We start from the raw sequence: 27,989 nt of genomic DNA on the forward strand, positions 1-27,989 counted from the left end.
ACATGGTATAGATCCTCTTTCCTCACAACAGGAGTAGAGTTTGTTCTGCACTTCCAAGAGCCACCTGGTCCCAGATTCTGCACAAAAAGGTTAGAAGCCCAGCAAGAGACATCAAAGGTAAACACTGTGTCTTACAAGGTGTTTGAAGATGCCTTCTTTAAAGCCACTAGTTGCCAGTGACATTTACTGCACTTTGTCTCTTTACTTCACTCTCGCATAATTTTGGCTTTGATTACGCCTCTGCAGAAAGAGAAGTGAACTTTTGTTAGAGGCGTTATAGACAATTTACAGTACCATATTCGAATATATTTTTGAGGCAGTTCATCAAGCAACAATTCATTTAGCAGTCTGGAAAAATTACAAGTAATTGGATCCTTAGTGTTGATTAGTAGCTGACATTCTGTCTAAAATTAATCCTCAGGATGATACAGGAGGTCTCAGCTGGGAATTTAGCTGCTTGAAATTTGAGTATTATTTGGACCTAAATTAAAGTGTTTTCGCAAAAACTGAGAAACTAATACAATTACATCTTCTTGTCAAGCCGAGATGTTAGAAGTAATTCAGGTGCTTTGACTGCAGGCCAAATCAAAGCACTTTACAAAGGAATCATGCAGCATTAGTTGCTGAACATGCACAGTGTTCAGCAACTTAAAGGGCAAATATATTCATGAGGACATGTAATCTTATGCATGTTTGGCAAATGAATATGAAGAAAGTATCTGTTAGAGGGGGATCAGAATACTGAAAAAAAACCTGTGGCTCACATTCAGATGGGCAGCTTGGATGTTATTCCAATGCCAGATTTCTGCAAGGAAGTTTCAAGAATTCTCATGAAAACTAAAGGGTATACTTCAGCCTTGAGAATTCAAATAGGTGCTGTTGCTGCCATATGGCAGAGCTGCTTTCAAAGCAAATACAGGGTTTTTGCTCTTCTGAAAGACCAGATGGCAAAGAGCTTGGTATCTAGAAGCTGCCTCACCTAGGTCATCAGTAGCAGTCAATTGTATGGGACAAAAAGTAATTTTAATCTGGTAGCTTTTCAGTAGTTTATCTAAACCACAAATAATGTATGCCTTTATTTCCCAAATAGACAAAATTTTATAGTAAGATCCTCATGATATATTATACTTGTTCTTGTGCGATATTGACAAGTCATAATTTGATGCACCAGAAATGTGAATTATCCCTTTAAGAAGTGATCCTTTCATCTTAAAGGACTTATCAGTGACTTGTGTATTGTGCAAACCTTCCTGAGATGTAGGAAAACCCAGACTCTAGCACCGCTGACCGAACGCCTTCTGAAAGCATTACAACTACTTAAAGCAGGTACTTTTTACATTGTTAGAGCAGGTGAGAAAAAATTGCAACATAGGATATCACCCAAACCTGATCATAAATGCTGTATTTGTGGTTTGTCTCCTAATGAAGGCTCCAGAACAAGCTCCCACAGAAATTGCATGACAAGATGTGACCAGACCTCAGTGAAGTTGTTAAAGTGTGTCTACATTTGTACTTTAGTTCAGAGCAGTAGTGGAGTAAGTTCCCCAGCTGTCCCCATTTACTGTGTGTTGGTGTGCATTACAGTGAGCTGTCAATATACAGAATCTGAATTTCTTTTGGATGAAGATCTGCTCCAGATGTCCACCTAAAGAACACCAAGACCTCATTGGGAATAGAAGGCTCCAAACCAGCAGGTTAATGCACTGCCATGAAATTTTATGGCATGTGTGGAAAGTGCATGCACCAGTAAAGTGCTCTTCAACCAGGTTGAGTCATCTTGTGATAACCCTGAATCCTCCTTGTGCTATGTAAAGGCATTTGCACCTTCAGAGTTCCTGTCAGCTACCAGACCTCAGCTCTGAGAATGGGTCTTCTTTATCCCTCTGAGGCATCCCCTCTAGATTTTCATCAATATAAAAAAAAGAGGAGAAATTAAATCAATAGCAGACACAGTCATTCTAAAAATCATCAGTTCAAAATTTCAATTATTTTTTCCTTCTTGAAACAAAGCATGTTTTCTGGGGTTTCCTTTTCAGTTATGGATTAGGCTTTCCTGGTTTGGCCATTTGACATGAGAAATAATTATGCAAGGACAAAAAAGAAAAACATTGAACATGGGAAACAAACAATCTTAATCTTTTTCTCACTAAAACAAAAGCATCTGATCTAATCTGCTTCTGACAATCTTAGTTGCTGACTTTCCTTTTGTTTAATTTAATTTCTCTCAGTTCTTCACACAGCCACATCTTACCTCTTGGAGAAGTTTCAGGACTTCCTGTCTCATTGTCCTACTTGAAAACCACACAGATAGTAAATAATTTTGTGCAAGAACTGGGGATGGAGCAATTTTTTATCAGTTCTTAGCAGGCCTTTGTGATTGCCATGGTACAGCAGTCATGTCAGTGCTCATGTTGCCGGGTGGCCACATTACTACAAAAGCTAACTAGGGTTAGGGGCTCCCACTGGAAAAAGCACACTTATTACATTGCTATTGACAGATTAAGTATGATTACTAATATTACAACTAACCAGAATACAGAGAAAAAAAATCTGACAGGGTAAACCCAACACTTGGGCCTTTTACTTAGCAGTCATTTAGAAAGAGAAATGTTAATCATGTGCCTCTGAGGAAGAGTTTTACCAATTCTTTGGTTTCACTTTTATTTTTACTTTACCCATGACAATGTATCTTTAGTTTTTTCATTCTTATTTTCCCCGTTATTTCCTGTAACTTTATTTTCTGACAATCTATTTATAAATTTAATCAAACACACATAAATAGTTACTGTGGATAATGCAGTTCAACCTCATCAAGAAACTGCAGGAAATAGTAACATTGTAGTGCACCAGGGTGGAAAGACTTTCACTGCTGTTCTGTATAGCTGCTTCTCTGAAATCATTCTTATTATCCAAAAGTACATGTTAAAATATCATATCAATTTATTATATGTCACACTGGCAATTAACTGTTTACATCTTTAAATTCAACCTTGTACTCAGACTAAGCTCTGCATCTAAATTAACCATCTTTAGGCCTCTCGGCAGCCATTCTGCTTCCTTTAATTCATAATACTTTATTCTGAAACGTCAATAACACTTTATCTGAGAATTTTCAATTCTCTGAATTGTGTCTAAAATAATACTTGTAATACAATAATACTTGTAAATTATTTTTTTTCTGGCTTTACAAAGTGATTTAATACACTGTATTTAAGCTTCATATAATACTTTGTGTATTTACCATATAAACACTTGATAAAAGCCCCAGATTTCGGTCATTTGATATAGATTTTCTGTAGAAAGTAGAAATGGTGTTCAACATTGTGTTATGTGGGTCAGGCACAAACGAAGAGTACAAGGTCTTATCATGAGAGGGATAACACTAGCTGAAGCTGTAGGACAGAGCAACAGTTGAGGCCACTTACTCCCCGATGTTATGACCTTTGTCAGTGTTGTTTAACCTTTCCAGCAGATGATATAAGTACATTTACACCATCACTCCCTGTGAACCTGCTTTCCTGAAAAGGCATGTCTGGCCAAAGGGGCATGCTTTGAGATGTTCTGGCCTGCTGGTTTCAAAGGTTTTGGAGTCTGTACCAAAGGCTATGTTGCAGATGCTTCACCTATGATGGTATTGTCCAGGCAATCATGCAAAATATCTTTTTATGCAGATAAATTTGCTGGAGGGAGGCCTACAGGATGCCTGCAATTGCTGAGATCAAAAGCCTATCTAAAATGTGGTCCAGGAAAGGATGCATGACTCTGCTAAGATGGAGGAACATGCTATAGCTACAGCACAGCCTGAAACTGGTGTGGCTCCAGGGAAGTCAGTGCCAACCGAATCAGGGCAGAGAGGCATGGAGATGCAGTCATCATCTGTATGTGCAACATTTGCATTGTTAGTGACACAGAAGGCTACTATGACTTGGTGGACTGACGAAATATCTGTAATTCCCTGGGATTCAGGCTGTGAGGCAGAAGTGACCATCGAATACTATCTCTTCCTTCAAGGGAAATAACAGGGGTAAGACTGCTGAGTTACTGACTGTCCTTCCTGGCTCTGTCCAATTAAAGTCTCATTTGTGGTACTGTTATTATTAGATTATTATTTTTTCCCCATTTCATGTAGGTTTTGGGGTCATCAGGGTGTTCAAGTAAAATATTAGAAGACAAATCTGAAGTATACCTCTCAGTAAACAGTACAGGTGCATTAGTCATTCAAATTTTTCAAAATAGGGAGACGACAATCTTTTACAGAAGTTAAATATATGGTCAAGAGTGTCTGTAAATTAGCAGCCATTCATCTTTATTCTTCAGTGCACTGTGCTATGTTCTACATAAAATTAGACTTCCCTTTCAGAGGCATCCAGCCATTTGATTTACTTTATAAAATGGCTTCAAGGAGACAAAAATTACAAAGCGTTACCATACTTTTTTTTCAATCAAGGGCAAAAAGCATTATTTTGGAGTTTATAATATCTATTTCATGTATATATATTGCTCTGGTTGGGTCTGAGAAGAAAAGGTCTCTATAAATCAACAATAAAAGAGTGACATTTAGAAACTGCAAATCTGAAAGAGAAATATGTTGCTGTTCCATTAAGGACCAATACTAGCTGCCAGCTCCTGCAAAAACTGGAAGATTGCCACTCCACACCCTTAGTGTCATACAAGCATTGAAACAACTTATACTGCTGCTAGAAAGATCACTGAAAGTGTCTCTTCTGTCTGTATTTAACTGTGTACATGACCACCAAGACCTTAGGCACTAATCCCTTGAGACCCTTTAGAAATACAAAAGAGATATCAAAGGTAAAAACTGAAAGGACTGAACAAATCATATAGATGAAGCTTGCCCAAATAAATTAGGAAGTCCAGTCCTGAACCAAGTGGCAAAATTTCCATAATGAAGAGGTTAATTGAGTCTTTACATTCACCTGCTTTCATCTGGCCTGGCAATAATTGTCCTTTTCAGTTAGCTGTGCATTCTAACTATAAAAGATACTCATGGCTTTGTAATGACATAGTATTCTTCTCAATGTGAGCTATATCCTTTGAGCATTTGGTAAATTTCCGTTTCATTTTTATCATACTGGGCATCTCCTTTATGTAATGGACACAGAGCAACTTGTATTCTGCAATTATATAGATGGCTACATAGAGCAAAATTAAACAGGCAGCAAAATAATCTTTTGCTGCTCTCCCTCTCCTGTTCTCTGTTCCCCATGGTGCTTGAGAAAATTCTTCAAAACCAAATATTTCCTTGGGTTTTGCTGCTGATCAGACTGTTCCTATCTAAGGAATCCAAACTTGACAGCTGCTTGTGGTGCCATCCCTTCATTTGCTCTCTTGGCAATCTGTTCTGCCTTGTAATATCCTGTGGAAGAAAGAAGGAAGGAAACGAGGGATTACTCATGACTGTGGGCTAGAAAAGCAATAGCAATTGTGAAGTGCTTTTGCATGATCGATTTATTAGGCACTTCTGGTAGCAGTTTTAACTTGATTGAAAGTCTGCTTGGGTCAGGTTTTCTCCCAGCCAGTCTTGTGAGACTCTTCTGAAGACAAAAAGGGTGCAGAGACATGATTCTGATTAGAGAGGAGCCCTTTCTTTCTTGACTGCGTTTCTTCCACCCTCCCTCAATCCTTACACACAAAAGTGTGCTTCGAAAAATAATTGTACATTGAGGTTACAGAAATCTCTTGTTCACCACATTTTCCTTCTCACTAGCACTGGCCACAGTCTGATAATTCTGTTTAATGACAAATGCAGAGATTTTGATCCTAAAGTGAAATCAAAAGGGAAGAAATCTGGAGATATGTTTGGAGTAATGTGGGGGAACAGCAAGAGGTGATCATTAGTGCTATCTGAGCACTATTATTGACATTGAAACCAGAGAAGTCTCTTGGATATCCTATTTAGAATTCATAACAAAATAACTTAGCTCTTGCATATAGGAGGGAAGAAGGGGCCATGCCTTCTCTCAGCATGTGATATTGATTGCATACCATCTGCTCCTGGTCCTAGCCTCACACTAACCACCCTGAGACCCATCAGTCTTCTGCTCTCCCCAGTGAAATCTTCTCCTCAGATTTTGGTGAAAAGGTTCTTCTCATTTCTGGTTGTTCCTGATGTAATTTATTCCATGCCATATTCTTCTCTGGCACTGGCATGAATGTTGCCAGGTTATTTCTTTGTCATCAGGAAACACAGTCAGTCTTATAAAATCTCAGGCCAACATCCTATTTGCTATTTTTAGCACTGCTATAAAAGAAAAGCACAGAGGAGTTGGTGCTGTCACTTCTGTGAGATTCATGCATGGTCACCAGTTTAGCAACTTTATTTTTACCTACCCAGGGAATCACATGAAATCATGATCAAATAATTTTTGCTGCCTCTCTCTTATTTAGAGATGAGAGCTCTGTACTGCAACAGATGTACCAGAAGGAGAGGAAAGAGGGAAGGACAGGTGTGTGCTAAAGGACACAGCCTCATGGGCAATGCTTTATACATTACTTCTCATCCTCAGCTGCCCAAGTGCCCTTCCCCTTCATGATGCTGGGTGCAGATCTGCCCAAATAAAGTTCATTGTTAGAGGAACCATGCCCAATTTCCACTTTCATGGAGGCTGCTGTGGCTCTGTTTGGTACTCAGGCAAAATAAAGAGCCCTTGAAGTGTGTGTGAATGTAAATGACACTCTTTAAGGCTGTTTTATACTGTGTAAATGGGCTTATGGGTAAACATGAACGAGAGGTAGCTGGTTTCAAACAAATATGGTATAATCTGCAGTAGTGGAAAGTGAAAACTCCTTCCACTGATTTTTATTGCCTAGGCTCAGTGTAGTGGAAAAATGGATGATGAAAGTGAGTTGTTTTGTTTCTTTAATGCTTAATAATTTACAGAAAGATGTGCTTAGTGCGATTCAGGGAAGCTTCTTACTGGTAATACTTCAGGCTACCTATCCTTCTGGCCTCCAGACCATCGTTTTATAATGTGAGTTCAATAACTAAGGCTGTAGGCACAAATTCTGCTCAAAATGAAAATGCTTCCTTTCCAGGATGAGAAGTTAAGCCAGACAGTGCTGCAGAGAAGCCATCTGATCACTGACCTGTGTAGCTTCTGGTATATGAACTCAGGGCTCACTTTCCATCCCCAGCAGCAGCAGCACTCCCTCAGGCATTCCCAGAGTAACAGCCTAACACAAGCTGCCTGTTTCTCTTAGGAGTAGCCACAACTCTCCAGCAGTGTGTCCTCAGCATCTTTCCCCTGGCTGGGATATTCAGCAACTTGGTAGTGTTGCATCTTATACACTTGGTATTTCCAAGCAGGTTTGTCTGTGTGCTGACCTTGGTAATGTTTCTGTGGATGCCTCTGGCATGGTACTGCTCCCCACCGGGGGGGGGGGTGCTGTCCTCATCCTTGTTCCTGGGTCCGCACTCATTTATAAGCCCATGGTTTTAGAAGCATCTCTTGTAACAGAGACTCTTTTCAACTCAGATTTTCTTTCTGCATTTTTGCTATAAAACTTTGATACCATGGTGCATGGACATTGTTGCTGTCATTGTTGTGTCCCTCCTGTGCGTGTTCTTTCTCAGAGCATCTTCCCACTGAGGTATTTTGTGAAAACTGTTTGAGTTGTTAGTGTGACTGTTCCAGTTCAGTGATAAATCACACACTTTCTGGGACAGAAAGATCCTTTTCTAAAATATCTCTCTAGGAGATTTCTTTTTATCCGTATTAAGTAGCTGTGAGTAGCATTTACTTTTTCCCTAGCTCAAAGACAGCTAACTTCTGTCAGCTTTTTTGTTTAACTATTTCACTTTGGTTTGGATGGATCCTAACTTTGCTTCCTCAGAGTTCACTTTTTAATGTCCTCTTCCAGTATTCTGTTGTTCCTAGCTTTGTGCATGGAATTGAAATTCCAAATAAAAGTAATCTGGGCTCCAGATGATGCATTTTCAGATCAGCCTGAAAGTTCCATCTCTGCAGATTTTCTTCTAAAACCTCTCTGTATCTTTGCCAAATTAGCTTCCTTCGCAGTGTCTTTACAGGCTTTATCTGTCACTAAGTCCTTCTGCTTATCTGGTTCAGCAGTTCTGACCTCAAAATACTGTACTGTACTTCCCATCCATAAGCTCTACCTACAAAACCAGTCAAACATATAGCACCTTGCCTGGAAAACTAAATAGCTGTACAAACTGAAAATGGGTTTACACCTACACAATTAAACTGAATGCTTTTTAGCTCACCCTGTATCCTTGACAGAACTAGGTTTGAGGCAAACATTTGGAAGCAGTGTGGTAATTCAGGAGATGTAAAATTCCATTTCCCAAGTAAATCCACATCCCACCAGCTCCTTAATTCCTAAATTGCTTTTGGGAACTGGCTTGAAGTCTCCCAAGCCATCTGTTGGACATCTCCACTGGACCCTATGCACATTATTGTCTAGAGATCCCAAGCTGTTTCAGAGACTGTTGAGGGAAAAAGCTTATACACTCTGGTCTTTATCTTGACTGATGTAGGAGATCGAATGCAGGAAGGCCCTGTTTGAAAGTAAATAGCCTTTCTGGGAGAGCAGAACTAGTGATGTCTATCCATGGGAAAAGCAGCTCTTTTTTCCTCTTTCAGACATTCATCATTTCACCAGTCATATTAGTAACAATCTATGCAACTTTTTTATTCCTTCAGTTTAATTGTTGAAATACATACTTATTCCAAATGGAGATTCATGAGATCATTGCCTTTTTATTTATCCATCAAATATATCCAAAGGTGTTCAGTTACATAATGAAATAAGGCTTTTTGTGTGGCTGACTCCCACTTTTCAGCTGTGACATCTTGAGGAGTGTAATCTTCTAATCGAGGATGACAGGCATCCAGCAGAATTATCTATTTTAATTATCATTATTTTATGATAAAATCATTAATTTATGATTTTCTTTGAACAGGTAATTTCTGCTGATTGATCTCCATTGGTATCCGCAGGCATCTGTTGAAACATAGGTAGTCGCCACTTTTTTGTTTTACTTGTCATGAAAACATCTTCATTTGGCTACTTTCCCAGTCACAGAAAAGAAGTTGAATATAGGAAGGTACATGCGAATTTTCTAGTTTGTCCTGGGAGGAAACAAAATGTCCCTCCTGCCACCAGCCTGGTTTTTAAATTCTATACCATTTTCCACCTAAATGACTGCAGTGAGTTCAGGGCAGTACACCTAATCCAAAACCAAACATAACTTTGTCTACTAATACATCTACTCACATGTCTCCTCACATAATAAGGTTAGCTTGCTCCCACTGATCCTAGTTATTTTATTTAGCTGATCCTCTCACCTATTAGCTGCTGAATATTCTGCCTGGCATTTTGATTCACTAACACTGAATCAGTAAAGAAAGGGGGAGGTAAGATTAAGGGGGAAGGGACAGATTTTCAGCTGCATCAATGCTCTTAAAGACAGCAGTAAGTAACCCTCCTGATGTGAGTTCTGGGTGGCTTTCGTGCCCTCTGGTTTAGGGGGTCCAGAACAGCTGAACTAAGAGAGAAATCCAAGGGTGTTTCTGAAGGACATTGGCTTTCTGCATCGCCCTGCCCTTCTGTCAGCACAGAAGTGGGCAGAGAGTCAGTTCTGGGCTGCAGCTGCAAGGCACCCTAAATTAGACACTGAATGAAGGAGAAGGTGGTTGGTGATGCCAGCACTCCACATGCTGTGCTGGGGGAGTCACTGGAAGAGCCCATTCTCTGCACAGGTGACATCCTGGAAGGTTACACTGGGAGCTCTTAGACACAGGGAAGCTCTTTCTTTATGAAGATTAATCCTAAATTTCCTTCCCCCAGGGCTAGAATTTAAAGAAACTCATGTATACATAAATTAATTAGGCTGCTGAAGAAGACACAAGAATGGAAAATAGATACCAGTGTGTGCTCTATCCCTCTTCTTGAGCTTTTCCATTTTCCATGCTAGAGGATGGTGGCAGCTGGCTGGAAGGGCAGGCAGGGGGTGAGCACTGGTGGACCCCCCTACACAGGTACAGGCCTACTATAACCATATAATTTTAAATATATACTGATGGACATAAACCTTAGTCTAAGACTATTTATTCAATTACATCCTTTTCTTGTTCCCATGAAACAATACAATGCAATTGAGTATGTAGCCAAGAAACTAAAACCACACTCTCAGAGAAGAAATATTGAAAAACTCCACAATTAACTTTTAAAGTTTACACAAAACTAAGAGTATTGTTACTGTCAGATGTAGCCCCAGTGCGATGCTTGATATGTTTACTAGCAACATGCTACAAATAATGGAGCAGTCAGCAGGGAGGAATTGTAGTACACAAGAAGAAAATGAACTAGACCTCCCTCCTCAGCATTATAGAAATACATGTTGCAATATGTCAGCTGGGGATTTTTGTCCCCACCCAGTCACAAAGCAAAGTCTTCCTCTTTGTTTTCTAGGAGTAGTCCTCTGTCTGTGAAAGACTTCACTTCGCTGCATTGCTGAAGGAAACCAGCAGACCCTGAACAATACTCACTGATTAGCTTATTTGGAAATGTTTTTATGTCTTTGACATTTGCCTGAATTTCTGCTCTGAACAACAATAAAATTAACTGGACAAGAAAGAATGGTCAACATTCAAGCCACATATTTATGCAAGCAAGGTGGTGACTGAAAGATTCCCCTGAGGAATTATTGAGCATGATCCCAAATAAGTACAACAAAGTGATACAATACAACCCTGGCAAAGAGCACCCTACCTGAGCTGTGTGGATGAACAAGTAGATATCTAATAAGAAAGCAAAACTGTGATCTGTGTAATTTCGATATGTAATGTTACCCATTATCCTAACAGTTGTAGTTTAGTATTCCTCTTGTTTATTTCAATTAGCCTAACCAGTGAATAGGTGGGTCAAAGCCCCAAAAAGTTGGACCCACAGGTCTGTTCAAAATCCTACCCATACTGATTATGTTCTTCACACTCTTTTTTGTACAGAACAGCATTTGTGATGTTCAATGTGAATCACAAGTATGGAAGCAGCTAGCCTGTTAATTACAATTGGACAAAGTCACCATTCCCGTCATAATCTAACTTCTTTCTTAATATGGTTAAACTACCCACTGGTCAAGTACTAACATGAATCCACCATCCAAGCAAGTGCAACACATTGGGGAGTGGAGAGGAGAAGGAGAAAGGAGGCAAGGAGAGAAGTTTTGCAACAAAAGCCAGGGTTGAAGCAATTTATGATTTAGCTCGCTCATGGTATGCCTTGTCTTTAAAGTAAATGCTTTCTGTACACCCAGACTAACAGGCACCTGCCTCAGGCTTCAGCCTATGTGGGCATTCAGCTCTGTCACCTCCATCAAAAGACTTTCTCATTAGTTTGTTGATCCCTGTTGGCTCATGTTCTGACCACACAGCTGTCAGCGAGGGAAGTGCAGGCATCTTGTAAGAGGTTTTGGGAGTTTAGTGTGGTTTTGCTCTGAAGAACATGTGTAAATTATAACAAGCAGTGATTAGCATTTTCAGGATCCAAAAAGTGAATTTTTATATAAAAATTCTAATATAGTCCAGTAACTCAATAGACACAAACCCTTATGTTCTGTACTAGCAGTTTTCCTTTGCCTTCTGTGTGTGTACCCGTGTTTTAACTTTTATTCTGCACATACACACACATTCAGATGCATATGCTCACCGATATTTACCATCCACTTTGAAACAGCCATATCAAAGCCTAAAGAACTTTTTAATAGTATGGCTATCCAGATCAGTGACCATTAGAGCATTTTGTGGACAATTCTGATCTCTCAGCATAGAAACATTCCTTCAGAGTTCTACTAGTATCACCTTTGCTAAGCCAAATGAGGATTTTATAAATAATATTCCAATAACATATGACACTAGAAGGTATCTAATATTATGTGGCTTCACAGTTAAACTCCTAGTACAACATGGCTATAGTATGCAGCTGATCACAGTACAGCAAAAACCAAAGATTTCTGCAAAACTGGACATTTTTATCTCCTGTTGGCAATATGATTATGCCTTTTCAATATGCTAATCTGACTCACACAAAGTTAATCTTGCCATAAGGTTTTAACAGTCTTCTTTAGTCATTTAGAAATATACCCTGCTAGTTCTGCTTAGGTTATGCAAAACCAACCAATACAGGTTTATTAAAACTTTTACTTCAGAGGTGTTCGTTGCAGATTTTTTTATATGCAAATTTGCTAAAACTGAAACAGTATAGAAATTATTATTTACTGCCTGAATAGTAGTTTGGGACAACATCTTGCTTAACCTTGTGCGTCCCCTAACTGTTCATATATCTAGCTACTATTTCGACCCTAAATATGTCCATCTGAATCAGACTTTTTCCTTAAAAATCACATTGCTTTAATTTTTTTCTCATGTCCTCCCATTGTGTGGATGCTCTCCTGCCACTGAATGTTCAGTTCTATTAGTTTCTCTTTTCCTGCCTTTCTGCAGCCAGTTGTTTCTTTCCCTATTCCCATTTACTATGTTGGATATATATATTCCCTACACAGCACCAGAATTAGTTTTGAATAGGAAAAGCAGGGATTCATATGAAAAGGAAGTGAGGAAGCAGAGATCTGCTTTTATTGTGTCTATTTCTCTTGCAATTTCTACTTTTTTTTTTTAAAAAAAGAAGGTGCCAGAAAAATCCCAGTAGCAGATTAGTCTATTGAAAAAGAGGTTTGCGAGTCAGCCTGCACCATCATTTGTTAGCTGTCAAGATGGAAAATGCATCTTTGGAGAATCTGAGTGAAGTCTTCCATCAATGACCCAGCACTGGAGGAAGTCTGATCCTTGTCTTCCTTTGAAATCCACAAGCAAAATCATTACAGTGTTTGCCATATATTTTCAATTTCTTTTTCTCCCATCCTCTGATTCTCTAGCTTTCACACTTGCCTTTTTCTCTGACCTCTGCTTCTCTCTTTGATCGCTATCCTCAAACAAATATTTTTCAAGACTCTAATTCCTCGGTGCCTATTGAAGAAAATTCCCTTTGCTTTATTGCCCACTGAAAGTCACATTTCCACTTCCCTATTTAGCTTGGGCTGGGCGAGGGGACAGTCCTATAGATATAAACCTCAGTGGATGTCTTTATTGGAGCAACAAGAATCACCTGCTGAGAAACAGATTTCTTAATAGCTCCACTGGAAATGTGACTGGCCTCTCTGCAGGAAGTCTTATTTATGCTGGTCATGTCTCCAGGATGTACAAATCAGGCCACAGACTTTTGTAAAACCAGTAAGGTTGTTTGGGATCAGATGCTTGCATTTAAAAAGAAACCTTTTGATATTATATACAGAAAACATGCATTCCACTTGAGAATGCATACAGCATTCCCAGTTGTGGCAGAGAGCAAGATTCCTGGTATTGCTTGATTTTGAAGGCTACATTTGAAGTTGCATATTGATTTCTCTCATTTCCTGTGAATTCCACTTGGATATGCATTACTGCTGAAATTATGTCTACAGGGCAACCTCCATCAAAAATAAGCAGAACCAGCAGCTTGTGTATATGTCACTCTCTTACCTGACATTACAAGAACAAGTGTTTTTAATTTTAGTGTGGTTATTTAGCACAGCAGGGATACAAAATGTTTTTTGAGTAGAAGTGCTGCTATGAAACAAGCTTCCTATTTCTGGAGTCCAAGTCAATTACTCTTGATGCAATTACAAAGAGAAACATGGGTCCCGGATTAAGCACACAGTGCCTAATAGATACAACATTTTAATATAATAATGAACATTTCTTTTGGGTTGCAGGACTGTACACCAGTTTATGTTGCTATCATTGACATACACTTAGGGGTACGTTAATCTTAATTAAAAACGTTCCAAAGAATGGTTTGGCTCAATAGAAGCCAAAGGTTGCTGCCATTTCCCAGTAACCTTCCCAGTGTACCAATCAGCTATGGCCTTAGAGAGTATTTATGTTACACACAAGAAGGGATCGCTTACACTATGCGGATTGCAACCAGTTCTGCCTCATGAATAGGGGTATACTGCTTACTTTTCTGTAAAATGGAGAATGTGCACTCTGGCCCTCTTTGTTTATACACTAGTGCTCAACAAAGCCTTTGCAAACTGACTGAAGCAAGCCTGAGGAGACACACAGGAACTAAGTTTTTAATGGGTATCAGCCCTCAAACAGCTCCCACTGTGGATGCAGAGGAGAGAATGTACCTGTAGAGTAACCTGCCAGATCAGGACCCCTTAGCTCTCTCCATGGCTGGGAATCCCTCCAACCTCTCAAGAGTAGCACAACATGTTTTAGGGCAACGTGCATCAGTGATTAAAGTGGCCATGCCTGGACAGCTCAGGAGGACACTCTGGGAGCTGTGGGGGCAACTGGTGCAGGATCAGGAATGCTCTGGGCAAGGGGTTGAAAACCGTGGTTTGCGGCACTAGTTTTGACATAGATTTTTCTCTCTGGCTTTAGGCAAGCAAGCCAACCTTGCTGGCTCAGTAGCTGTGCTGCCCTCTTTCCCAGGCAATAATGAGAATTAGCTCTTTGTAAAGAACTTGAGAGACTTACAGTGCCCTGTAAGTGCTATGGCCTCAATTCCTGGTTACATCCAAGCCCTTTTTCAATGCTTCAAGGTCCCTTTATGCAGTCAATGATGTAAAAGTGCATTATCTAAGTAACAGTTGGTCCATATGTATCTGGGGCACTTTTTTGTATCCCTGATACCTGTTATTGGAAACTATCATTGGGGATTCATCTTTATCCTAATGCAAGCATCCCTCAGCTCTCTAGGCTGGTGTGGCCCAATTACCAAATGTGATCTCTTCCCACTGACATCTTTTCTGCAAGAAATATAGTAGCACAATCCATCTTCAAAGTCAAAGCCTATTAAATGAAAAAATCTCAAGCTCCCAATCATAGGCTTGAAAACATTCAGCTCAGTGTCCATTTCTACCTCCTACTGCAAAAGCAGCATAATTTTTTTTTTTCCCAGTGACTGGATTTGCTGCCATGGTTACAGCTTCACACGGAGTAGGGTCACCTTCTCTTTCAAGCAAAATCAATGAAAGATTTCATTTTCAGTAGCTCCATTAGTCCCCATACCAGTCGCTTCTTACACCAGTTTTTCTTGCCTTAATGTTCCATTCTCAAAAAATGAAGAAATAAACATGATGTCAACAAGCAGTGGGATGGCGACAAGGGAAGCAGCTGTCAGGTTGATAAATAGATATAAGCACTGATTTATTAAACAACTCTGTAGATTAATGAAACCTTCAAGCGACATTTCCTATTCTCTCCCTTTTCCTTGCATTTGTAAGCTTGCAGCTACCATGCAGTTTAGCATTTCTAATAGGAAGAGCTTTCTTGATAATAAACTGTATGTTAAGACTAAGACAAAGCTTTCAAATCTATCTCTCGTGTCCTTGATAGTTTTGTACCTCCCACCACACTTCGTTACAGAGGACAAATGTGCAACCCAAACACACTGTCTTCTTCTAGCTTTCTACTGAAACATGCTAACACACCAAGATTGCCCACAAAAGTGATCATAAACCTGGTTTTTGTAGAACTTTCCTCTGATTCAGAGGAAAGAAAATGGTAAAGTGTGGAGGTGACTGAGAGCCACACTTTAAAGCTTTTCTGGTTTTTGCAAACACTATTAAACTGAGGATGGCATTAGGGACTTTCAATGTCCTCAACACTATACAAGCTTTCTTTCACCTAAGAATTCATTAATGAAGTGGGATCCTTTCACAAGAGGTCTCAGGTGGGTTTATGTTACCCCAGCCACACAAAATGACAAAATGAGTTAGGACCTGACTGAAATAAACTCAGTGACTCTATTCCCAAGGTGACATTTCAGAGACTTTTGTATCATCAAGGCAGTCACCAATTGATGTACAAATGCTGCAGAGGAGGTTGCAACCCTGGGACATGCTGCAAGGTATTGGACATTCTGGAAAACCTGTCTATTTTTAAGCATGTTTCACATGAAAGTTGCCACACAGGCACTGACAGGCTCTTTCTGCATTAAAGCCAGGCAAGTATGTCCCTCTCATAAGCAGCACCCTTTCAGGTTGAGACAAAATAGGATATGGAGAATGGCAGAACTGCTTGCAGGCACTGAAATGCCTGTGGACCTGATGCCTACTTCGATTCACAGAAGTCCTGGGAAGCCACCAAGGGCAAGTACAACTTGCTGCCAAAGGGTAATGTAGGATGGGAGGTATTGAAGGGGACAGGGGGAGGACAGGAAAGGAGGAGGTGGAGAAGAAGAAAGACGGGGAACTCAAGACTCACCAGTTGCTGTTGATTCACTGCCAGATCACCCAGCAGCAGCAGGAGAGGAAAAATGGTCTCTCCATTCCCTTTGCCCCAGCTCTGGATCCTATCTCTTTCGCTTCTGCCTCCTTCACATCCCACAACATAAGCAATCAGGTTTCTGCTTACAATACTTTGTGCTTAGGATTTCAACATTTGTTTTTAACCATGCTGCTGAGCAGCACCAAGTTCTTTCAGTGAGTAAAATTCACTCTGTAGGCCACTTATTTAAATTCCTAACACCTCTGATGCAGCTGACAGCAAAATGCTACCTGTGAAGGCTTTATAACATCTCTCTGCTGACAGCTGCCAGCCCATTCGTAGCTACCACATCTGCTTGGCAGAAAAGGGTTGAGGAAATACAACTGAATGATGGATTTAAAACATTAATAAGTGAAAAAAACAGTTTCTTAATACTGTAATCCCAAGTCAAGCAGCACTTTCTCCCCACGGGATACTTTCACAGTTGGGAGTGAAGAAAGAGGTTAAACTTGCAGCTGTTTTTTCACTGAAAATGAAGGGTGAGTTCTCTGTTCTAAATACTGGCATCTTCAGTAGTCTTGTGTAGCTGAAGATGACCCTGTAAAGCAGAATCCAGATTGACTGTAGGTTGACATTGAGATGAAAAAAAACATATTACTGCAGACTTGAAGAATCTGATGTTTTGGTTGATCTTCCAGTAGACGTTTTTTAAACATTGTTCAGCACTGATGGGTCTTTAAGGACTAACATCAGCTATGAGCCTGCCTCATTTTTTACCTCTGCAAAATCTGTATTCCACTTGGAAGATTGTCTTCTTATGTCTAACAAGCTGAACTCCCAGCATGAGCCCAGAAGGCAAATCTGGCTTTAAAGAGAAGATGTTTCATTATGGCTTTTGCAAGTAGCTAGAGGCAATCAAGATTGCAAAAAGTTATTTGAGTCTTCTAACTGAAGACAATCCTCACTTATTATATTCCTTGTCAGCTTAAACCTTCCGTGCTTTGTCTTTGCCCAAGGTAACTAAAGTTTGAGAGTAAAATCTTTTCTGACATTTTGCAGTTTGGGATAGAAATCTAGGACAGCATACACTACTGCTAGTGCCAAAGAAAAGGTATTGACACAGATATAACCACAGACAGGAATGGAGGTACTGGAATGAGCTGGGAGAATTGCACCCAGAAGCTAAAACCCAAACATGCACCTTTCCTCATGTGTTACAAAGAGCATGTGCCAGGAAAGTATTGCCATTGCAGTCACAGGCTGCACACTGTTTGCATGGCCTCACTACATAGGATTGTCAGGCTTGCTCTGTGTGACCTAGCTTGACCTGCCTGCAGCTTTGTTTTCACTTGGTTCACTTCAATTTTTCCAACTACCAGGTCACTGTGGTTAACTTGGTTTACTTCTTTGCATGGCAAAAGCAAAGTTTCTATACTGATAATAGTTACAAGTAAAAAAAAAAAAATCTTATCTAGAGTAAGATGTTTATGACTCTAACATAATGATGTGGCATAGAGAAATACAGGTCCAATATGACAGAAGAGGACTTAAGCAATGGTAAAACTAGATGCAGTGTAGAGGATTGCAGTCATGGGATGAGATGGGATGGGACACATCCTGGAACTGGAGACCCTGCAGCTATATGCAACTCAACAGTAGTCACTTAAAGAAAGGCAGACCCAGAACTGGACAAAAAATTTAGTTTAGAGGTAACAAAGAACTGCAGGCTTTATCATGCAAATGTATTTCTTCATACACAGGCAACCTCACTGGCCCAAAATGCCTATATAAAAACCCACTGGTTTCTTGGTAGCAAAAGAAAAAAATGAATGAACAAAAAAAACTGAACTCAAACTTTGCCAGGTTCACTACTGCTCAAGGGAAAGTAAAGGAAAAGGAAAAGAAAGAGGAAGAGGGCTCAGCCAGAAGCTAACACAGAGCACTGATAGCTTCCTTCTGGGTGAATTACACATGCACAAAGGATGCTTAGAGACACAGACAGATGGACACTTGTTGACACTCGCAGTTTTTCTTCTGTCTCCTGTGTCGTCATAGTCTGGCACCAATTTAGCATTTCAAACTGAGATCACTGCATCAGAATTAGGCCTGGGGTTTCCCTGTGTCCAGAGCTGCTCAGCGCTAGAGGGTACTTCACCTTAATGTTACTGCAAAACGATACTAGCATGGGTCTGAGCTTGCTGTTACAGATGGCTTTGAGGAGTTTAATCTTAGTTTAATTTGTTCTACTGAGAAGGTCATAGATAGTCCACAGTATTTCATATAGCTGTTTCTTACTGTGTTTCATTGTTACTGTGTTTAAAGCCTCAAAATACATGTGTTCCTTTTCTGTGCTGTAGTTTTTCTGCCCTTGAATTCCAGTGCTTCTTGTGATATCGAAGCATCCTTAAGCATTAATATGAAACTCATACTAACTGCTTCTCAGTGCTTATGCCACCAAAAGGAGAAGTGAAGCTCTGATTTAGTGACTTGATATATCATAAGGTCCTGATTTACTTCCCAATTACCACTAACAGAAAATGGCAGTTGCTGGGAATGAAAAGCCTGTGGACCTTGACAGCATATTCACAATGGTGTTTATAGGCAACAGCTACGTAATAGCTGACCTTGAAGAACTCTGCTGGGTCTGTAGCTTAGCTTCTTTTCTAATGCTTCCTGTAAACACCACCAGGTGACAATACCAATGCAAAGAGAGGGAGGAAGAATGGTATAACTTCATTTAAATAAAAAATCCACAGATAGTCAAGGCAATTTAATCTGTTAAACAATTGTGTTTAACTTTAAAGGTCACTGCCTACACCAGTCTCCCACTGACTTTAACCTCTTCTGTGGTGAGTAGAAACTGCTGATATCAGCCAACTGACCTGTGACATTCTCCTCTGACTTGGCAAACTCAACAGATAACTAATTGTCATTCAGCCCATGTTAAATAGAGTTTCTTATTTATTTTGGTACAGATTTTCAGGTTTACTGAGTGACATCTCTGGCAAATTAGCAGTTAAAACATAACTTCTCTATATCATCAACAAAGGAGCTACACTATCAGCAGCTGTCCTATTTTCAGAAGGATAGCCTGAGGGAAGAGAAGACAGCTATTTCTGTGGGTATCAGACTCCTGCCAGATTCTTTAATCTTCCTCTGCTCTCACTTCCCATCCAGCTATCTGTTGTAGATCTGTCTCCCCAGTTCCTCAGTAGCACCTTTGTTGCCATGTCCTTTCTGTCCCCCTGCCTAATAGCTATGGCTCCAATACTTCATACTTCACTGCTAAGCCCAGGCCAAAACCTTTTTAACAGCCACACACAGATTTTGCTCTCATCCTATTTTCTCTGAGCATTGCTTCATCCAAATGCTTGTAACACATTATTTCAAGCTACACTTTTTTATTCTCTCTACATGCTTGCTTATTTACCCTGCATGTGCTGAAGCATTGTTTCTGGTATTGCTGCCAAGGCATTCCACAATGGATTCATGTCCATGAACATGAGACAGTATTTTATTACCCACGGTCAGTCTCAGGCCATCTGAACAGCCTCTATCGTGATCTGTCTTGTCAATCTGGAGCTAAGACTTGATGTGCCAAAATTTACTGCAGCTAGATGTCTTGCATAATGAGCAAGAGTGCTAATACTGTTCCTTTCCATATGAGACATCAAGGTGTGTAATGTAAGGTGTCATATATTTACAGTCAGTATCAACCAGGACGGGCACAATATGCAAACAAAACAAAAAGTTCATCCCCAAAGAACTTGTTCTCTTGCTAATAATTTTCCAGATCTTACTGCAGTGTAATACTGAGAGCCAAGTGTGAGAGTGACTGTGGGGAAATCTGACAGATGAAGAAGTCTGACTAAGACAACAAGCTGGGAAGGCACTCAACCCCTGTGTTCTCTTTTCACAAAATTAAGGGAATGTCTGCCTCCAAGACAGACAAAGCTGGCTCTTATCTGTTAAGTGTTTTGAAGGTTTGAACTTCTGGTAATGACTTATTTTGTACTGCACTATGGAAAAAGATAGCCACGATGTCTACCCGTGTTCCCTGAAACTAAGTCATTAGCTGATAAAAAGAAACATCTAGCATTGCTATTACTGCTAACAACTGTATTTGAAAGGGATTCTTATATCAACTCAGTGGTTGATCAAGCTGTGGAAAAATGTCTGCTAAATCATTATGCCTTGTGAGCTTCATGTTTGCTAGGATAATAGGAGTAGAAACATATTTTAGCATATTTAATAGATATTATAGTTAAAACACTGTTGCCCGTTCTTGCAACAGCTACCGAAAGGCAGTGACCTGGGCAATTTATAGTTAGCATTTTGTGACCTTTATTCCAACAGCCTTTAAAAATGAAGATTAAAAAAATAATTAGACACTGGAATTAAATATAACTTTCAAATGTTCTTGAATCCCAAAATAGCTGCTAAAGAAATAGTATTGAAGTTTGGGACTGCAAGTTATTTAATGAAAGACAATTATTTTCACACGCAGAAAAATCATCCCCCCCCGTGGCTCTCTCTGCTTTCTTCACCTTCCTTGTTAGCAGCAGTAAATAGATCTTCTTGCTTGGCAAGAAAAGCGGTTCAATTCTCTGTTGGAAGAGTTGTCTTTGCAAGAGCAGGAGAGTTCACAGAGCACTTACTACAGGAAAACATTCCCTCAGCTGTCACAGACTTTCCTGTGGGGCCTGTCTTCAGCTTGATTTCTTGTATGAGATACAGTACTGTGTCACTGTAGAGAAATGTGAGGATAATTTGGGGTGATCAGGCAGTAATGGAAGAGTGATATGGAGATACCTACTGCATCAGGATGCAAAGTAGATTCTACTGGAGAAGCTTTGTATTGAGTCCCTTTCGCCTTGTATCTCATGCAGCTGATTTCCCCAGAAAGCTAAATGCATGCAAATCCCTGTAATCTTGATTTGGCAGAATTTTGCATCTCCATTTGGCATTTCCACTGGTTGTCAACAAACTGATAAAAACAAGTTGAAAATTATTTTAGATTCAGAATGCTGCCACAGGTATGAAGGAACAAAAAGCAGTGGACTTGAGAGATTCTCAGGAACAGTAAATTTGTCAATTGATGGTTCTTCACTCTCTGTGGGGAAGTCAAAATTGTCCTTTTCAGACTAATAATCTGTTCCAAGAAAAACTACTTCTGTTAGAACATGATTTTCAGGAGTAATATTCTCAACAATTTCTCTCCCTCACTTCTGCTACTTTTACAGTAGCATTAACTATCCCCAGTTGAAGCCTATAATACTTCAGCAGCTGCTCACTTTGAAATGACAAGAAGCCCTACAGACTTGCTATGGCATAAACATGTTTAAAGACTTTTTATTTATAGAAAAGACTGAAAGACCTCTTTTTGTCTCATTCTTCTCAAGTAGTGCTAGCCAAAAACATTTCAGTGCAATGTTTTTCCTATTCCAAGGAAATTACACCATTTAGTGGAACCGTGTTCGTTAGTGTCAAACTCATGTGAGAAATCAGCAATGATCACAATACACGCAGAGTATTGTCCAGACAACTGCTTGCATCAAACTGTCAGCCATCTGACATAACTGCAAAAAACTGGGCAAGACCATGCATCTAGATAAAGCACTATTACATCTGACAGCCATGGTGCTAGGTTATTGACTGCCAGGTAACTATGCTGTCTGGGTAAAGTTCATGCTAGTGTCCTCAAGACAGAAAGAAAGAGATGGGAAGGAAACAGGAGCCAGCAACAGAACTCTATGAAGTGACAGTCATTGTATTAAAAGCCAAGAAGTGGACGATTCAAGCCATAATCAGCCATATTTGGATGCTTGGATATGAACTAAATGTATAGGTTTCCACTGTAGTCAGTGGAGATGTAAGTCTCCATACTTTTGCACCCATATGGGTGGCTACTGCAATCTGAGATGCTCCAGGGTATTCAAGACATCCACAGATATCTGCTAAATTTGATACAGGATCAACAGGTGACCTGCACCCTCGTGGAGCAGCAACTTGAGGCCATGCAGTTGCTACAAGCAGGCATCACTGTCAATACAGTTTTCAGTTGATAAAGGGCAGTGGAGTCCACATAACTTGGCATTTAATCAAACACATGTATCTGCTTCAAGGTAAGCTGAATAACTCTACTTCTTCCAGCTGATAACTGATGATACTTACTCCAGACAGTCCATTCCAGTCAGATGCTGGTTTTTGCACTCCCTGGCCAGAGTTTCTTGACCCAGCTGCATTGAGCCCCTGTTCACTTATCACTCACGAAGAACAAGCTGTGACCATTGGCTCCTTAGCCCCACTCAGCTTTCCAAGCCCAGGTCTTAGTGACTCTTCAGGTGGGAACTAAGTGCCACCAGGGCTTTGCAGGCTTCTGCTGCCAATCCCCTGGGCAACAGTGGATTGAGTAAAATCATTGTATGTACCACACAGGTTTGCCTGAACTACAGTGTACCACCACCTGGATCAGGAGTCCCCCAGTTTCTATCTAGTAGATCTGTCAGAAAAATGCTGCTATTGCTTTCAGGACTTCCAGACATGCAGTGGAAAAAAGCATCATTACAGACTCATGTGAAAGCCTCCAAGAAGAGACTTGCATGGCCAAATCTTTTCCAAGGTCATTTACAGTAGCAACGAGATGGCTGAGCTACAAAGACATAAGTGGACATGAGAAAATATAAAGCCAAAACCTAACTAAAGTACTAGCATAGTTTTACACGAGCGTAAAATCACTGTGAAAGATTTCCATGTTTACATAACAGTCCAAGCAGCATGTACTGAATTGAATCCATTAGGGATGGGGAAAAAAGTTTACCCTGCCTTTATGAATTATGAATTTTGCCTGGGACAGAAGGTTACCCAGTGAAGAAAGGGAAGCAGGAGAAACATGCACTTCACTGGCTGGGAAAGGAGTAGGGAGAGCTGTTTGCAGCACTGATACTGCTTCCTGGCCTCCCCATTCCACTGGTCTTTTCTCATCCCCCAACATAGTTTTCAGACCTTTGATGTATATTCTTCAGCTTGAGAAAATATTAAAAATTCTTGCCCTTAATTTTAAGCAAGTTAGATTTGGAGAAGTGTCACTGGGAAAGATGTTACAAGTTAGTAAGTCTCATCATGATTTGACCAAAATGTAGCCACATTTGAGACCTTTGGACTGAAAATCTACTAGGGAAAAACTAGCAGGTCTTAAAATTAAAGCATGCTCCTCTCTCTTCAGAATGGAAAACTTCAGTGGGGAGAGAAGCCTCCAATATTATCTAAACCAGGGTATAGAAGAGCCAAAGGAGGACTGTTTAAGAAAGGATATAAAGACACAAGGACAAGCCAGAAAATATAGGAAAACTCTTTCCAGGCAACACAGATTTAAAGTTGACTAAACAAACTAACGTTTGGACCTGTGAAAGAACAGGAGCTCTCCTTGGTTTCACATTGACACCAAGAAAGACACTATGAGCCTGTCATAACACAGGAAAATCCTGCAGACCACTGGTACATCCCTTCTTATAGATGCTAAATGACTCCAAAATCAAGGGGAAAGTGTCACAAATAGTAGGAAACGGACTGACAGTCTGGTGAAAATTATTTGTTGTGTTTTTCAGACTTTTACTGTTCTGAAGTGAGTGGAGTTCCTAATTTGGTGGCACACTTATTTATGAAGAAAGCAAAATAAATACCTTTAAGTGAAGAGAGAATTCCTGAGAGTAAGAGGTAGGAGACATTACAAGAAGTATGACACTGCACCATGAAAGATATCTTGAAGATCTTTGCAATTAAAAATCTCTTAGAATAGGTCTGTGTCTTCCAGTTGAGTCCACATATAATGCAAATGGAACAGGTTTAGCTTTCCAAGAGGAACTCTCAGTCTGACATAATTACAATCCAGCATGTGTCTACTGCCAACATCTGAGGCAATGCCAGAGTTACCTCAGCGACAGGCAAACAAGCCTTCTGGTTTGGAAGAAGTCTAGCAATGGTGGGGTACAGTATAATTAAAACTAGAAACAACAACAAATACAATTCTGGTAAGTAAAGACCACCTCTTCTCTGTGCATGTTACATTAGACTGCCCGCGGTGGTAAGGCTTCCTTCCTATGAAAGTAACTCAGTCCTCCTTTCCTCAGTCACAGCAGAATGCTGCTCCCATCTGCACAGAGCAGTTTATGATGCTTGGACAGTTTGTACCCTTGTGAGGTCTGCTGCATTTTATACAAATTAAGCATTGTCCTTGGTACCCTGGAACAGGATGGACCTCTTTTCCTGTCTTGTTTCATTAGTAGAGAAAGCACTAAGCATGTAATTGTCACCTCTAGGAAGGGCAAATCGTTTAAGAGATGAGCTTCTGCAAAATTTAGCAAAGCCGGAAGGAAACTAAAACTGTAAACATTCTTGCAAGCTCAGTATTAAAAACCAACAAAACACAAACAAACCGCATACAAATAAAACCCTCAAACCAACCAAACCAACCAAATCAAACCCCTCGAATCAACCACACAACAAATGAAGTACACACACACAAAAAATCCAGCAACAAAAATACAGTAGTTATGGTTGGCTCGATAACCCAACGGCTCCCTCTGCAGGGTGACGCACCTTATTTGTCTCACTATGTAATTGTAGCACACGCCAAACTCTTTCAAATGGAAGTTGACATATTCTTAGGACCAACAGATCCCTTATGTTTACATATAACCGTGTATTATGTGCAAAATAAATGATTGGGTATATTAGATTTAAAGTACATGCTAATGCTGTCTCACTTCACAATTTCTGTAGATAGTAATTCAGTCCTTTTCCCCACTGCCAAGTTAATGGTAACTTCACAAACCTTGAAATAAGGTATAGATCTCAAGTATGGTGTGCTTCCCTCTTTACTCACCAAAATCCACACATCTGAGCCTTTCTCTTAGAAAGGAACACAATCTTGGTGAAAGAATGTTATAACTGGTTGAAAAACAGAAAAAAAAATGGAAGGGCCTTCACTCAGAAAAAGCAATGCTTTGTTAGTCTAAAAATTCAAAGGATAATAAATGCATAGATAAAGAAAGACATGGTTAACAAATTTTCTATATTTGACCTTTCAGACATAATTTCTGTTGCCGTTCATTATCTTTCTGACAAAGATGCATTATTATGCCTCTTTGTAGTTTTTCAAGGACCAGTTATTAGGAGATGATGTTGAAAAGGTAAAAGCTTAGGAGGTACTGCTCCTGAAAACATTCTGTCTGCTTCAGGCAGCAGCACATCCATTTCTAATCACTGATGCCTTATTTCACCTTGGACATTGGCAGCATATGATCTCCCAAATTTATTTTAAAAGCTCAGTGTCTTTTACAACAATACCCTGATCTGGATGTATAAAACTTAGTTAGAGAAAACTCAAAGTAAATATGGTTATTATTCTATCACACATTATTGCATCAAGAGGTACCAACAAGCTATTTCAATACACTTATCAAAACAAATGCTCCCCTCCACTGTCAGAACATTTCATGGCAATTCTCTGGAAACCAGACATGCTATTAACTTTAATAGAAGTAGCTTCAGGGCAGGAAAGAGAAATCTACAGCTAAGCTTCCACTTAAAATTTTAAATACATCTAATATTCATGAATTGGACTATTTTGTGTAGCTGTAAGTAGCTATGTTACTTGAACTATTTATTTACTGAGCATCTCTTGACACTGTTTATACTCTTAAACATCATGTGTACTAGTCATATGTCTGCCATCATTGCCTCACACTAGAAGGCATTTTTCTAGTATTTTTGAAAAGAAAAGAATGTCTTCCTACACCTACAAGTTCCCCCCCCCCCCCAAATATCCCCTCATTTGGAAGCTTTCAGGCAACTGAAAACCATGCATAGTTCTGTGATTTGTAAAATTTCATTGTCTTCTAATGGGTTCAGAGAAAACACTTATTTTGCAACTATATCTACAAAGCTATGAGTCATTATTAATAGAAGCCCTCATGTGAAATGGAAGTGTAGTCTGGTATTGTGTGATGCACATAGATGCTGTACTAATACTCTCTAACCAAAAGATGTTTTAAGCTCAGTGATGAGAGTTCAAAAGTGGACAAAAATGCTCTTCTGTATTTTACCTCTAGGAGGATAATCAGAATTCATGTTCAACAGCCCATCAAGCATGCTTTAAGCTCTCCTCAGACCCAACTGCCAAACATGTTACTGAAAGAGTGCCAAAATAAAGATGTATTTGGCATAAGGAAAGAAAATACTGCCCAGTTGTGTAAGCACCTCTTTCTGAAGGCTGCAGCATGCCTTAGAAAAGACTAATTGCAGATGGAATTTGCACAGGCACTGTTCAAGGTATCAGCCATGGCCCATGCCATCTATTCAATACACACCTCACACCAGCACAGCAAATGAAAGACACAGTATACTGAGGGTGTATTGATGCAAGTCAATTCCCTAAACCATGAAGACAATTGGATAGGTGAAGATAAGAGTATTTTCCAATTGCTGCCTGAGATCCATCCATCACAGGAACAAAATCCCACTTTAGCTACACCTGGAAACTTAATATAAATAAAGAAGTGCCAGTAGGTAACCAGGAAGTTAGTATGTAAGGTTTAATAATTCTACACTGTATCCTGGCCTCAGTCTCAATCATCTATCCATAAAGATAGACTGGTTAAAACTAGCATGGCTAACCAGCACGCATACACTTTATTCTCCCTCAGAGCAGACCTCAGGCTGCCTTGACAAGTAACAGATGGGATTTTACCTTCACTTGGACAAAGTTTCAGCAAGGCAAAAAACTGATTTAGAAGCACTTTAATATGCTGCTCCAGCACCATGCCTGCACAATCTATATAACCAGCCTCCTATCTGACTGCACTCTCCAGAACGAGCAAAGACATAAGCTCCTCAAATTATCACTGTGACAGGCCAGATTTCCTATTACTTACAGATATCTATTTCACCTAATTTTTCAAAGACAGAAGCATACTCAGTATAAACTAAATATAATAGACATGAAATAGTGACTCTTCCCGTATGCAGGGGAAATGTGTAATGAAAACAGGGTTTTAGGAGGCCAGGCTCGTTCTCCTGTCAACAGGCACTGGCCTGAGCAAGCCACAAGAGGGAGCGCAAACGCTGTTTGAAAATGCAGCAAAGGGGAGGCAGAAGAGCCAGCTCCAGGCTGCGTTTGATGCCAAGTCTGTTGCTAATAACCTGCATTCTAATTTGTACTGAAAATCAATTTAATTTCCTCTCCAGCTTTAATGCGTTACAAGTAATTCTTCAATACTAATCTGGTAAGGAGAGAGAGAAAGAGAAAAACTCATTCATAATGTTTGGCTTGCACTGGATAAATGAGAAGCCAAGCCAGGTCAGAGCAGCAGGCAAAGTGGCCTTGGGTGTCAGACAAGTGGGACAAGGCGGAACCGCTTGCCTGCAGCAAAAGAAAGGGAGATCAGCTGTGCTCTTCTCTCTCCTGCTTTTCATCCTGCTCTAGCTGCCACAGAGGGAGGGACTTGAGCATGTGCAAGTAGCAGTCCAACTCAAAAGGGGCACCTACTGCCAACCTTTAACAGCAGCAGGAGCTGGCATCCCCACCCTCTGGGACTGTTCCAGCCTCACCCCCCTCCTCCTCTTTTTTCCTTTGTGATAGACAAAAAAATAAGGCTCCTTAACTGCGGTGAAATAGACTGTCAAAAG

The 27,989-nt window shown here is 40.0% G+C and overlaps 1 long non-coding RNA gene across 1 annotated transcript; it reads left to right on the forward strand.

Annotated features, from left to right (window-relative positions):
• Positions 1-14: 14 nt before the first annotated feature.
• Positions 15-27,913, forward strand: LOC130602020 (uncharacterized). Its single transcript, XR_008972797.1, has 3 exons — positions 15-117; positions 8,948-9,002; positions 26,414-27,913. It is a non-coding gene; the product is annotated as an uncharacterized LOC130602020 (long non-coding RNA).
• Positions 27,914-27,989: the final 76 nt, after the last annotated feature.

The sequence above is a fragment of the Pezoporus wallicus genome, unplaced genomic scaffold (genome assembly GCF_028554395.1).
Source record: "Pezoporus wallicus isolate ANWC-B61680 ecotype Strahan unplaced genomic scaffold, APGP_CSIRO_Pwel_v1 contig_8042, whole genome shotgun sequence".
In the NCBI taxonomy this organism is placed as follows: Eukaryota; Metazoa; Chordata; class Aves; order Psittaciformes; family Psittacidae; genus Pezoporus; species Pezoporus wallicus.